Raw genomic sequence first — 14,727 nt, 5'->3', positions numbered from 1 at the left:
CCGCCCCTCGCTGGCCGCTGCGGCAACTCCGCCCCCTCCCGCCTCCTTGCTTCCTCGCCTCCCCGGCTCCCCTTCCTTGCCTCCGCTTCTCCCTCCTTTCCTTCATCCCTTTCCCCTTCTCTTCTCCATTACCCTCCCCCCCGCCTCCACATCCCTTCTTTACCCTCTATCCGGCGGACCTTCCCGCCTCGGGCCGGGAACCCGGTCCGCTCCCCCCTCCCCCCTCCCAGGCCCGTTCCTCCGCACTTAGCGACACCTCAAGTCACCTCGGATGGTGACCAAGAACCGCCCCGTGGCGCCAAGCAGACTGGCTTTTCAGGAGCCCGGGTTGTGCCAACTTGGCTCGGGCTAGCCCAACCTCTGACCTCCCCGCAGGTCCCCTTCTCCCACCGGCAGACCTCTAAACCCTGGACCCCTTGAGGACACAGCCCACTTCTCTTCCCTCTGCACGCCCTGGGTGTTTTCATCCAACCCGGAGCTTAAATAGACATATATGCTGAAGGTTGCCAAATGTCTCCTCTGAGCTCCAGATTTCTACACCCAGCAACCCGTTTGGTTATGCCCTGTTGATGTCCCTTAGGCATCTCAAATTTAAGATGTAGACAGATGGGTGCGTATATCGAAACTCAGTGAATGCATACCTAAGATCTGTGCATTTCGCCTTGAATGTAGATTTTACATGAAAAGAAAAAACGAACCAATTGACGTGTGCTGAGGCAGGCAGAGAGAAGGGCTCTGATGGCATTGTAGGCAATGTAAATGCACTACAAACGGAAAATGAACTGATGGATGGAGGGGTGGGTAAATGGATAGGAGTATACTAAGTTCTTAGTTGTAAATGGTGTAAATTCTTTCCAAATTGCTCTTTCAAAATGTTCAGCATAGCCCTAGCCGGTTTGGCTCAACAGTGGATAAAGTGTTGGCCTGCGGACCAAAGGGTCCTGGGTTCTATTCTGGTCAAGGGCACATGCCAGGGTTGCAGTCTCCAGTGGGGGGCATGCAGGAAGCAGCCAATCAGTGATTCTCTGTCATCATTGATGTTTCTCTCTCTCTCCCTTCCTCTCTGAAATCAATAAAAATATTTTTTAAATGTTCAGCATAACATGTTGAGGGAAATGTAATATGTAAGGTATTTTCACATATGCAACACTCCTCTCCCCTCCCTCCCACCCACCCACCCCCCACTTTTATACCCTGTTCAATCCATTAACAAATCTGAGCTAGTCTATCTTCATAGTATGTCTTTAACCTCTGTGCTTCTTTCTTCTGCGTTGCTATTACTCTAGACAGGGGTCCTCAAACTTTTTATTTTTATTTTTATTTTTAATTTTTTTAAATATATTTTATTGATTTTTTACAGAGAGGAAGGAAGAAGGATAGATGGTCAGAAACATCGATGAGAGAGAAACATCGATCAGCTGCCTCCTGCACACCCCCCACTGGGGATGTGCCCGCAACCAAGTTACATGCCCCTGACCGGAATCGAACCCGGGACCTTTCAGTCCACAGGCCGACACTCTATCCACTGAGCCAAACCAGTTTTGGCGGTCCTCAAACTTTTTAAACAGGGGGCCAGTTCACTGTCCCTCAGACCGTTGGAGGGCCGGACTATAGTTTAAAAAATATATATATGAACAAATTCCTATGCACACTGCGGGCCCGGGACGAGTCGGCTGCTAAGCAGGACAGGCAGCGGCACCCGGCGGGCTGGATAAATGTCCTCGGCGGGCCGTAGTTTGAGGACCCCTGCTCTAGAACAAAGATTTTCAACTGGTGTGCCCTAAGAATTTTTAAAGATTTTTTATTGATTTATTTTTAGAGAGAGAGGAAGGGGGAGAGAGAAACATCCATATGAGCGAGGAACATGGACTGGTCGTGTCCTGCAGGCCCCTCACCGAGGACCGAGCCCACAACCCGGGCGTGTGCCCTGACTAGGAATCAAACCAGCAACCTTTGGCTACACAGGGATGATGTCCAACCAATTGAGCCACACCTGGGTGTTATTTTTTTTCAATGCTTAAACCCTCCAATAGCTTCCTATAGCACTTTGAAAAAAACCCAGTGCCTTACCTTGACCTGCGAAGCCCTACCAAACCATGGCCCCTTCTCTTTACACGGCTCTCGTGTCACCTTATAAACACAGTTCTCTAACTACAGTGGTCCTCTTTTCTTCCCTACCTCAGAGCTTTATCACCCTATGAGATGCTGATGCAAGAATTCCCCAGGCTACACTTTGTTGCTTGCTTTTTCATTTTATGTATCAACCACCATCTGCTTCTGCACGAGTAAAATGAGGCCAGTATGAACAGACTAGAAGGCAGAAAATAAATCATAAAAGGATACCACTCTGAAAAGGCTGCATACTGTACAAGTCTAACTATATGACATTCTGGACAAAGCAAAAAGTGGAGATGATAAAAATATCATTGGTTTCCAGGGGTTAGGGGGGAGGGATGAAGAGGCAGAGCACAGATATTTTTAGGACAGTGAAACCTACATACGACAAAGGTGGACCCATGTCAAAGGTACAGCACCAGGACTGAACCCTCATAGAAACTATGGACTTTGGATGATTATGGTGTGTCACTATAGGTTCATTGGTGGTAATTAAACATAACACTGTGGTATGGATGTTGATAGTGCAGGAAGTTGTGTATGTGTTTATAGAGACCAAAGGAATATGGGAACTCTGTACTTTCCATTCGATTTTGTTGTGAACCTAAAACTGCTCCTTAAAAAAAGTATTTTTAAAAAGATAGAGGATACTACCTTTTAAATTTGAAAAGGAGAAGCGTATGGAAGTGGAAATAAGCCATTGCAAAGAAAATAAGACCCTGTCTTCCATGATAATGCGTATGAAATAAAATCTGTGCCTATGAGCCTCGTGGTTTTTTTAAAGGCCACCTCCTTCCTGTGAGGCTTTGTGGGTAATTATCAGAAGCTATAAAGCTATAAGCCAGGTCAGTCCCCAGCCACACCACTGGCCCCTGGGAACCTGTTGGGCTCCTCAGTGCCACAGGAGGATGCTGAGTGGCCTCCGGGTTGGACAGAGCCTGCTTGCCGTAGCTGCAGTGGGATTGCCTTTTGCTGCTGTCATTCCAAGGAGCCTCATTTATTAACCCCATGGAGTCTATGGCCCAGTCTGTAACAATTCTCAGATGACTCATGGTGGATTTCTGCTTCCTACACCTTCCTCATTCCTCTGACCAAAATAATAACTCTGTTGAGTGAAGTGACTGTGTCTTCAAAAGTCATCTGTTAAAAAATGCAGATTTATTTCCTGGGAGAGCTACCTCACTAACCTTTATATTCCACTAACACCAGGGCCCTGGGAAACTGAACACAGGACTGGTCAATCTAGTTGTGGATAAAGGAGGAAAGAACATAAATATTAGAGTCCTCTCATCCCAAGATCAAGCAAAATAAGCCAAGTGAGGTACTGCTGTATGAGGACCTGGATGAAGGAAAGGTATTGGGGTAGGAGGAGGAATAAAAAGATGGGTTTCCTTAAAGTTAAGGTCAATTAAAAATATTTAAGGTGATTCCTCATTTTAAAATGTTCTAATGAATATTTTAGTTCCTGATACCACAGTAACATTCCACTTAAATCTTACCTTTCCTATGCTCTAGATCAGCATTTCTCAAACGTTTCGATCTCAGAACACCTTTATACTCTTAAAATAATTGAAGATCACACAGTGCTTTTTTGTGGGATTTAGGTATTGATATTTACCGATACCTATTAGAGAAATGTTTAAAACACAAGAATACACTGAGTCAGTGTGATAAATTAAGGTGTTGGTATTGATAAATGAGGGAAGCCAGTGGAGCGACATCTTCAACGTCTATATGAGGTTATATTCCAGGGTTATAGGCCCATGTGAATAAGTGTATAAGGCTAGTGGCTGCTGCTTCCCAGATTTTCTGCACCATGCCTCCAAGTGAGCAAGATTTGTGCCCTGCAATATGTATGTAATATGACAGGATGTAATGTGGCAGGGTATTATTCTAAATACAAAAAAATGCATGCATAAATTCATGCAAGAATTCTTTGCATTAACGCAAAGCTCACATTGCCTGGCCTAACTTCAGTTCTTTCTCCAACCTGGATGCATTTCTGCTCATAGACTCTAGGAGAAACCTGCTATTCTCATTAATTGGTTATGCTTATCACGAATAAATCTTTACTAATTATCTATCTATAGATTTATTTATCAAAATTTTAGAAAATGAATTTATTTTTTTGTTAGATCCTTCTTTCTATGTGGAGGAAAAACAAAATGTTCTAGTGGTGGTAACAACAGGATGGTCACTTAAATCTCAGTCAAAATCCTGGGCCATCTCGTAGCTTCTAAATTCATATAAAAACTTACTCATCCTCCTCATGATGCAGTCCTATAAAAGAAAGTTGGGGGAGAAATTTCTTACCACTTATATTGGAAACATCAGACTGCATACTTATTTTTCATATGTCTGCATTCCATTGTTTTAAAATAATGCTTTGGGAGATCAAAATACTTTACACTTTGTAACTAACATATTAGGCTTTGGGGCTAGTAAATCTTTTTTGTATGGGTCTTTTCTTGGTTTTAGAATTTCTTCAGATCAAGCCAAGAGGCACATTGGTCTTTTACTACCTCTGCTACCTCGCTGTTCAAAGTGTGGCCCTGGACCAGCAGCATTGGCATCAACTAGGCACCAGTAAGAACTGCCGGACCTCAAGCCCCACCCTGCACTTACTGAATCAGAATGTGCATGCTCACCAGGGCTCCAGGTGATTAGTGTGCACACCGAAGTTTGAGAAGACCAGCTCCACTGTACCAAGGGGACGGAGGCTTTGCAGCAGGATTGTCTCTGGAGGTATGTGGTTGGCTACCTTCTGAAAGTCTCCCAATGACCCCTGCCTCCCAGTAATCACTCCCTTGTGTAATCCTTTCATAAGGTGTAAACTGAACCTATGAACTGCTTCTAAAAGTAGAATGTGGCAAAAGTGATGGGATGTCACTTCCAATATCTATATATATAAAAGCCTAAGCAACCGTTCAACCAGTAGCTATGTGTACTGACCACCAGGGAGCAGACGCTCAGTGCACAGGCATGGAAACACGGAACAGACTGATGAATCTCAGAGGGAAGGGAGGAAGAGGGAGGGTGGGAAGAGATTAACCAAAGATCTTATATGCATACTAGAGGCCCAGTTCATGGATTCGTGCACCAATGGGGCTCCTTGGCCTGGCCTGCAAGGGATTGGGCCGAATCTATACACTAGGCCTCCAACATCCCCCGAGGGGTCCCAGATTGCGAAAGGGCACAGGCCAGTCCGAGGGACCCCACCGGTGCATGAATCCATGCACTGGGCCTCTAGTTATGGTCTAAAAGACTGAGACGTATCTCACACTCTCTCTTTCTGGTTCTTCTCACCTGCTCACCTGCAAGCTGCAATGTGGTGAGCTGTTCTATGTGGAGACTCATGTGGTAAAGGCCTTTTGAACCAGCACTGAATACCTGAGGAATGCCTTCAAAATTCTCAGCTAAAAATACTTTACCCTCTCAAAACTCAGCCAAACCATCAGTAAAGTACAAGGATAGAATAAAGATATTTTCAGATAGGTACATTTTCAAAAAATTCCCCTTGTGTACACCTTTTCTTAGAAATTTACTAAGGTGATATAACATAGGAGGCTAGAGGGAAGAGAATTGTGTGTGTGTGTGTGTGTGTGTGTGTGTGTGTGTGTGTGTGTACACGCATGCACACGCGTATAAGAAAGCCAATAGACAATGCCTAACATTTATGAATAAAAGAAACAGCATTTTAAGGATATCATTTAGAAATAAGAAGGAAATATTTTAAGCGTTAAAACTGGGGACTGAAGGATGGGGAAGGATAGGGAAGGTTACCATTGTTACTCATCATAAGCCTTGTAGTACTATTTGATTTCTTAAACTATGTGAACTTATTAGTTTGTTGAAAATTAAAAATTACTTTGAAGATAAAAACTGTCCAACTGCCCTTAAACACCACAATTTTTCTAGAGAATAAGTAGAGAATATGTACAGCTGAATCACAGCTGATAGTAGGTATTTGAGTAGCTTTTTCACTGGTCTCATTTCTGGTCAAGATTGCTGATGAAAATCAGTCTATCTCTCTCTTCTAAGTTAAAAAAATGAATCCCTTGGCCTTATAATCACACTTCTGGGAATTTATCTTAACAAAATAAGCATAAATATGTAAAAAATTTTATGCAAAATGATATGTAGTGCTGTTTATATATTATTACAAAATTGGCATCTCCTTCACTGCCAACCAAAAGCAAACATGAGTAAATTCCCCTCAGCCTTTAAAAAGAAAATTGATGAAGATGAGGTAATCATGTAAAAATGTCCATAATCTAATGTTAAGTGAAAAAATCAGTATGAAAATTTGCAAATAAAGTATTATTATAACTATTTTTTTAATTATATTAAAAAATGATTGGAAGATTACACTAAACTGTTTACAATGGTCTTGTTTCAATGGTGATATTATGGATATTTTTTTTTTACTTTGTGAATTTTTAGAGATACTTAAATTTTTTTATATTACTAGTATAGTTAAAATTCTTAAAATATGAATTAAAATTCATTTTTATGTTAAAAACTTAGGGGGGTTACCATTTTGATTTTACCCTTCTGATCTTAATGTTTTCACAGTGGATTGTTTAATGGTAGTCATTTCAAACCCATATATAGTTGACTCTTTGACAAGTTTATAAAGGCAAACATTTTAATCATAATTATGCCAACACTGATAAATTTTCAGCAAAAATGGTATTAACTAGAGAAATCCATTAGGCCAATTTGACTTGAATAATTGCTGAACAAATTAATAAATGATCAATATTTTATATGCTGAAGTTAAACTATTTCAAGTAGTTCTCATTTCATTTTGGTTCCTAGAATTCTTATAAAATTAAACTTCTCCCTCAAACTCTTATTTAAAAAATAATTGAATCATTGAACAATTTAATTAAAAAAATTTTTTTGGCCAATCAGATCTTCAACAACTACACTTTCTTTTAAGAACTTACGTTTTCAAGTCTATCGGCCTTATCAATTTTTGCAGATTTTCAGTTTGCTGAGAATTTAGTTCTATTATTTTTGAATCAGCAACAAGTCTTATATTTAGTTTTAGCCATTCTAAGTTTTATTTTTACTGTAACATCATTATACATTTGATTTTTTAAGCCTGTTGGTTTCTGCTTTGTTTTTATTTAATTCATGAAAAAAATGTGGTAAATTTCTCTGATATTTCAGAATTGGAACAAGTTTATGGTTGGGCTACTCCACGTTTTTCCCCCCACTTTGTACCAAGTACCAAGCTGCTGATAAAGTAAACAGGTGAAGGTCAGGTCTAACAGCCCTAACTTCATAAAAGTCAAATAACTAGAGATGACAAATGCTATACCTCACTCAGCATTTTTAGACACATACTATGTACCAGGCACTCTAGTAAACCCTGGGAATGAAAATATGCCAGTCTTTACCTTCAAGGAACTCCAGGGCTCTAATGAGAGAGGACCATTATATAGTCTTAATATGTTTGTTAATGACTAAATTGGATATATTTCATCTTTTGCTACAGTAGGTATTTAAGACTTTGCCAATAAGCAGGTAATTATAATTCCCCATCATCTCTAACCACTTCCCTGATCATATAGTGATTTTCTCCATCCTGACATCTAGCCTCCTAATTGGTCTCTCTGCCTCCAGTCATGACCCCCAACCATCCATTCTGAGTGATCTTTTAAAAATCCAAATCAACAATGAAAAATATACTTTTTAAAATAAAAATAATAATTTTTAAATATATTTTTATTGATTTCAGGGAGGAAAGGAGAGGGAGAGAGAGATAGAAACATGAATGATGAGAGAGAATCATTGATCGGCTGCCTTCTGCATCCTCCCCACCAGGGATCAAGCCCGCAACCTGGGCATGTGCCCTTGACCAGAGTCGAACCTGAGACCCTTCAGTCCACAGCTAGGGCTAAAAATCATTTTTTTTAATCCAAATGAAATTATGTTAACCTCTCTGCTTAAAACACCCCAATAGCTCTTCATTTCACATAAAATAAAATCCAAGATTTTTCCCATGGCTTAGAGGGTCCCACATGGTCTGGCTCCTGTCTCTATCCCCACTCCCTGATTGTACTTCTGCTCAGCTTCACTGGCCTCCTTTCCTTTCCTCCAGCTCCCCTGTTCATTCCCAGCAAAGGGCCTTTGCATTTGCTGTTCCTTCTGTCTGGCATGCTTTTCCCTCAGATCATCACATGGAGTCTCCTCAGCCTCCATATTTAATCTCTGTTTCTTTCTGGAGACTTCCCTGATCCCTATTAATGTTGCTCCACGCTTGCTCCACAATCCTTATCATTATCTGAAATTATTTTATTCATTTACTTGTTTATTGTCTCTTCTACTAAAACTTGGGAAACATGGAAACAGGGGCCGCCCTATCCATCTAGTGTATTCCATTCATCTGACATATGTTTATTCCTCAATAAATATTTGTGGGAAGGATGAATAAATAAATGAATGATGTGTGGAAAGAGTTGTAATAGAGGAATGTAACAAATGTCATCAGTAAAGAGGTGACTTTTGATTGAATAATGACTAGAAATTCAGATTGTGGGGGGCAGGCAGTTGAGAAGGAGGCCAAATAGGAGAATGGAGATGAAAAGAAGGTGGAAGAGATCCTGGAAAATAGAGTCTGTGCAAAGGGGTCTAAATGAAAAAGAAAGGGTGGAGAAACCAAGATGGTGGCATAGGTAAGCACCTAAACTGCTGCCTCGCACAACAATTTCAAAACTACAACTAAAAGACAGAATGGACATCATCCAGAACCACAGGAAAGCTGGCTGAGTGGAAATTCTACAAGTAGAAGGAAAGAGGAAAGCTCACAGAGAATCAGAGGAGCTGCAAAGGGCTGAGGTACGGAGACACGCGTGCAGAGAGGAAGGGCAGCTGAGTGCCTGGCTGGCTTTCTCTAGTGGGAGGGGGAAGGAAGCCCCCGACTGCACTGAACCCCAGTTCCGGGCGAAACCCCGTGGACCCAGGCTCATAGAGGGGGAGTCTAGACTGTCAGGTAGAGAGAAAGGCACAGGGAGACTCGGAGACTCGGGGGAGCCGCGGCAGGCAGGGGTCTGAGGCTCAAGTGCGCGCAGAGAAGACTGACTGTGGAGGTTGCTGCAGGCTTTCCCTAGCGGAAGGGAGTCAGAAGCTCCTAACTGCACTGAACCCCAGTTCCGACTGCACTGAACCCCAGTTCCGGGCGAGCCCCTGGTGACCCACGCTCTTACGGAGGGAATCTGGACTGTCAGGCAGAAACTCAGGGGAGCTGTGGAAGACAGAGGTCTGGAGGTGCGCGTGCAAGGGCAGGGCTGACGGGAAGCCAAGGCTCTCTGCTCAACCCTGAGACTCCGCCCCATCCAAGCTGAACACAGAGGCTTTTGCAATTTTGCAAGTCTGGTCCTATAAGGCTGTCTCCAGCACAAAAGGTCTCCCAGCGGTGTAGACACAGCTGATACTCACAGCCAATTGGCCTGGAAGTCAATTCCTCCCAGTGATACCAACAACAATCAAGGCTTAACTACAATAAGGCTGTACACACAGACCACAAACGGGTGCACCAAGAGTGTCCACCTCAGGTAACTGGGGAGGCTGAGCCACTGGGCCCTATAGGAAACCTAGCACAGCTACCCTACCAACTCAGGGAAGCAGCGAAAAAGCGGAGACAAAGAAACATCACAAATGAAAGAAATGGAGGAAAACAAACGACTGGATATAGGATTCAAAACCACGGTTATAAGGCTTTTCAAGAATATCCTAGAAAAGGCCGATAAATTTAGCGAGACCCTCAAAGATATGAAAAAGGACCAACTAGGAATTAAACATACACTGACTGAAATAAAAAATAATATACAGAGACCCAACAGCAGACTAGAGGATCACAAGAATCAAGTCAAAGATTTGAAATACAAAGAAGCAAAAAACACTCAACTGGAAAAGGAAAAAGAATCCAAAAGTTGAAGATAGTGTAAGAAGCCTCTGGGACAACTTCAAGCATACCAACATCAGAATTATGGGGGTGCCAGAAGAAGAGAGAGAGCAAGATACTGAAAACCTATTGGAAGAAATAATGACTGAAAACTTCCCCCACCTGGTGAAAGAAACAGACTTACAAGTCCAGGAAGCACAGAGAACCCCAAACAAAAGGAATCCAAAGAGGACCACACCAAGACACATCATAATTAAAATGCCAAGAGCAAAAGACAAAGAGAGAATATTAAAAGCAGCAAGAGAAAAACAGTTAATTACCTACAAGGGAGTACCCATACGATTGTCAGCTGATTTCTCAACAGAAACTATGCAGGCCAGATGGGAGTGGCAAGAAATATTCAAAGTGATGAATAGCAAGAACCTACAACAAAGATTACTCTACCCAGCAAAGCTATCATTCAGAATTGAAGGGCAGATAAAGAGCTTCACAGATAAGAAAAAGCTAAAGGAGTTCATCACCACCAAACCAGTATTATATGAAATGCTGAAAGGTATTCTTAAAGAAGAGGAAGAAGAAAAAAGTAAAGATAAAAATTATGAACAACAAATACATATCTATCAACAAGTGAACCTAAAAATCAAGTGAATTAAAAATATGAGGAACAGAATAAACTGGTGAATATAATAGAATCAGGGGCATAGAAAAGGAGTGGACTGATAATTCTCAGGGGGAAAGGGGTATGGGGGGTGCAGGAAGAGACTGGACAAAAATCGTACACCTATGGATGAGGACAGTGCGGGGGAGGTAAGGGCAGAAGGTGGGGTGGGAACCGGGTGGAGGGGAGTTATGGGGGGAAAAAGGAGAAACAATTGTAATAATCTGAACAATAAAGATTCATTAAATTAAAAAATAATAATAAAAAAATGAGAAAGAAGGAACAGGTTTACTGAACAAGGAGGAGATCAACATCGTTGAAATCTGAGTTGTTTCATTACTACCTGACAGTCATAGACACTGTGGTAATCAGAATAATACCCTCAAAATGTCCACACTCTGTGACTTGATTCACAGAACCTGTAATAACCTTAGGTTACATGAGGAGGGAGAATTAAGGTTGCAGAAAGAATCAAGGTGGTTAATCACCTGACCTTAAAATAGATTATCTTGTATTATTCAGGTTGACCCATTGTAATCACAAGGGTCCTTTAAATGTGAAAGAGGGGGTCAGAAAGTCAGTGTCAGCATGATGCAGGCTGGGAAAGACTACGCCAGTCATTACTGGCTTAGAAGATGGAACAGGGTCACAAGACAAGGAGAATGGGCAATCTCTAGAAACTGGAAAAGACAAGAAATGGATTTTCCCTTAGATACTCCAGAAAGCGATGCAGTCCCTCTGATACCTAGAGTTTAGCCCCTTGAGACCCATTTTGGACTTCTGACTTCCAGAACTGAAACATAATAAATTTGTTTTATGTTGTGACACTAAATTTGTGGTAACTTGTTACAGAAACAAATAAAGACACTAAAAAAAAAATCACTCAAGTAAAATGAGGAAAGAAAAGACAAAGCTCATGACTAGTTTGAGTTTACGGGCTGGTGGATGGAAAAGGTTTGGTAAGCAGTAGAGAGGCTGGTTTTAGTCTTAGAGTGCTGACTTCACACAGTTCACCTCTGTTTGCATAACATGTGAGAACTTGAAGAACTGAGATATCTTTAAGATCATCTTCAGGGTATTAAGGGAAAGAGTGGGTGAATTAAGTTGTAGTAGGCCTACAATCACCACTCTTCACCTTGTTATTCTTTCAAGATTAAAAGATCATTTATTACATGAATCCCTTAAACCAAAGGGATTTTTTAGATTTCTGAAAACTCTATTAGATAAGTCTAATGATATTCTCTGGATTTTTTTTTTTCCATAAGAGAGAAGAAAGGATGTTTTCATTTATTTTTTTTTAATTTATTGTTAAAAGCATTACAAATGTCCCCCCATTTTTCCCCATTGACCCCCTCCATTCCACATCCCCCACCCAGGCCTTCACCACACTATTGTCTGTGTCATTGGGTTATCCTGTCTAATAAAAGAGTAACATGCAAATTGACTGTCCAACACAAGATGGCCGCCCCCATGTGGTCAAAGATGGCCACCACAAGATGGCCTGCAGGGAAGGGCAGTTGTGGGCGATCAGGCCAGTAGGGGAGGGCAGTTAGGGGGGACCCAGGCCTGCAAGGGAGGTCAGTTGGGGGCAACCAGGCCTGCAAGGGAGGGCAGTTGGGGGTAACCGGGCCGGCAGAGGAGGGCAGTTGGGGGTGACCAAGGCTGCAGAGGAGGACAGTTGGGGGGGACCAGGCCTGCAGGGGAGGGCAGTTGGGGGCGACCAGGCTGGCAAGGGAGGGCAGTTAGGGGTTACCGGGCCAGCAGGGGAGGGCAGTTCGGGGCGACCAGCCCTGCAGGGGAGCAGTTAGGCATTGATCAGGCTGGCAGGGGAGTGGTTAGGGGGTGATTAGGCTGGCTGGCAGGTAGGGGCAATCAGGCAGGCAGACAGGCGAGCGGTTGGGAGCCAGCAGTCCTGGATTTTGAGAGGGATGTCCGACTGCCCGTTTAGGCCCGATCCCACTGGGATCGGGCCTAAACGGGCAGTCGGACATCCCTCAAGGGGTCCCAGATTGGAGAGGGTGCAGGCTGGGCTGAGGGACACACACACCTCCCCCCTCCCCCGCACAAATTTCGTGCACCAGGCCTCTAGTACATCTATACCCACTTCCCTCTGACATGTGTCAGTCTGGATGCTTTCATTTAAAGGAGAGAGAAATAATCTCTGGGGAATGTTTTATTTTCTCAGGAAGATGGGCAAGCTGTGAATAATCACCATTGTGGTTAGCATTAATTCTTGCAGAGTTGGTCCTTACCAGTCAACCGAATCCCTTTCTTTTGCTTTATAAATTGAACTAAAATAGTTCCTGCTGACCCGAGAGTGCTGGCCGCCTGCCCGGAAGTGCCACCCCTGCAGGCACTGTATAATGAAGCAATCCACAGGGCTGATCTCAGCATAAAGAAAAGTTCAAGCTGGGACTTAAATTTTTTTTTTTTTTTTTTTTTTTTTTTTTTTTTCAGAATGAAAATTAATTTATTTTTTTTTTTTTTTTTTTTTTCAAATTTTTATTAAGGTATTATATGTGTACATATCTTATCATTGCCCCCGACCCCCACCCCACTCCCATATATGCCCTCACCCCCCAATGTTTTGCATCCGTTGGTTACTCTTATATACATGCATATAAGTCCTTCAGTTGATCTCTTATTTCCCCCACCTCTCCCTAACCTTACCACTGTAATTTGACAGTCTGTTTGATGCTTTACTGCCTCTGTAACTATCTTTTTGTTCATCAGTTTATAATGTTTTTCATTATCCCCAAATGAGTGGGATCATGTGGTATTTTTCTTTCATTGACTGGCTTATTTCACTTAGCATAATGTTCTCTAATTCCATCCAAGTGCCTACAAATGGTAGTAATTCCTTCTTTTTTACGGCAGCATAGTATTCCATTGTGTAGATGTACCATAGTTTTCTGATCCAGTCATCTGCTGATGGGCATTTAGGCTGTTTCCAAATCTTAGCTATTGTAAATTGTGCTGCTATGAACATAGGGGTGCATATATCCTTTCTGATTGGTGTTTCTAGTTTCTTAGGATATATTCCTAGGAGTGGGATTACTGGGTCAAATGGGAGTTCCATTTTCAGTTTTTTGAGGAAACTCCATACTGTTCTCCACAGTGGCTGCACCAGTCTGCATTCCCACCAGCAGTGCACGAGGGTTCCTTTTTCTCCGCATCCTCGCCAACACTTGTCGTTTGTTGATTTGTTGATGATAGCCATTCTGACAGGTGTGAGATGGTATCGCATTGTTGTTTTGATTTGCATCTCTCGGATAATTAGTGACTTTGAGCATGTTTTCATGTGTCTCTTGGCCTTCCTTCTGTCTTCTTTCGAAAAGCTTCTATTTAGGTCCGTTGCCCATTTTTTTATTGGATCATTTATCTTCCTTTTATTAAGTTGTATAAGCTGCCTGTAGATGTTGGAAATTAAACCTTTATCAGTGATACCATTTGCAAATATGTTCTCCCATACAGTGGGGTTTCTTGTTGTTTTGTTGATGGTTTCTTTTGCTGTGCAAAAGCTTTTTATTTTGATGTAGTCCCATTTGTTTATTTTCTGTTTGGCTTCCATTACCCTAGGGGCAGTATCACTGAAAAAGTTCTTTTGGCATATGTCTGAGATTTTGCTGCCTGTGGATTCCTCTAGTATTTTTATGGTTTCCCGTCTTATATTTAAGTCCTGTACCCATTTTGAGTTTATTTTTGTGTATGGTGTAAGTTGGTGATCTAGTTTCATTTTTTTGCATGTATCTGTCCAATTTTCCCAACACCATTTATTAAAGAGACTGTCTTGACTCCATTGTATGCTCATGCCTCCTTTGTCAAATATTAAATGCGCATATTGGTTTGGGTCGATATCTGGATTCTCTATTCTGTTCCATTGATCTATATGTCTGTTCTTGTGCCAGTACCAGGCTGTTTTGAGGACAGTGGCTTTGTAATACAGCTTGAAATCTGGTATTGAGATCCCTCCTACTTTATTCTTCTTTCTCAGGATTGCTGTGGCTATTCGGGGTCTTTTTTTATTCCAGATGAATTT

At 42.0% G+C, this 14,727-nt stretch overlaps 1 protein-coding gene across 1 annotated transcript in view; it reads left to right on the top strand.

The window, feature by feature from the left end:
• NKIRAS1 (NFKB inhibitor interacting Ras like 1) overlaps nt 1-14,727 on the top strand; it is a 107,076-nt gene that overhangs the window by 553 nt on the left and 91,796 nt on the right. The window contains exon 2 of the mRNA XM_080676063.1: nt 4,594-4,860. The gene's annotated coding sequence lies outside the window, so the exon portion shown is untranslated. The remainder of the gene's footprint in view (nt 1-4,593; nt 4,861-14,727) is intronic.

Source organism: Plecotus auritus, assembly GCF_963455305.1.
Source record: "Plecotus auritus genome assembly, chromosome: 6".
NCBI classification, from domain to species: domain Eukaryota; kingdom Metazoa; phylum Chordata; class Mammalia; order Chiroptera; family Vespertilionidae; genus Plecotus; species Plecotus auritus.
This window is presented reverse-complemented; position numbering and strand designations above follow the sequence as displayed.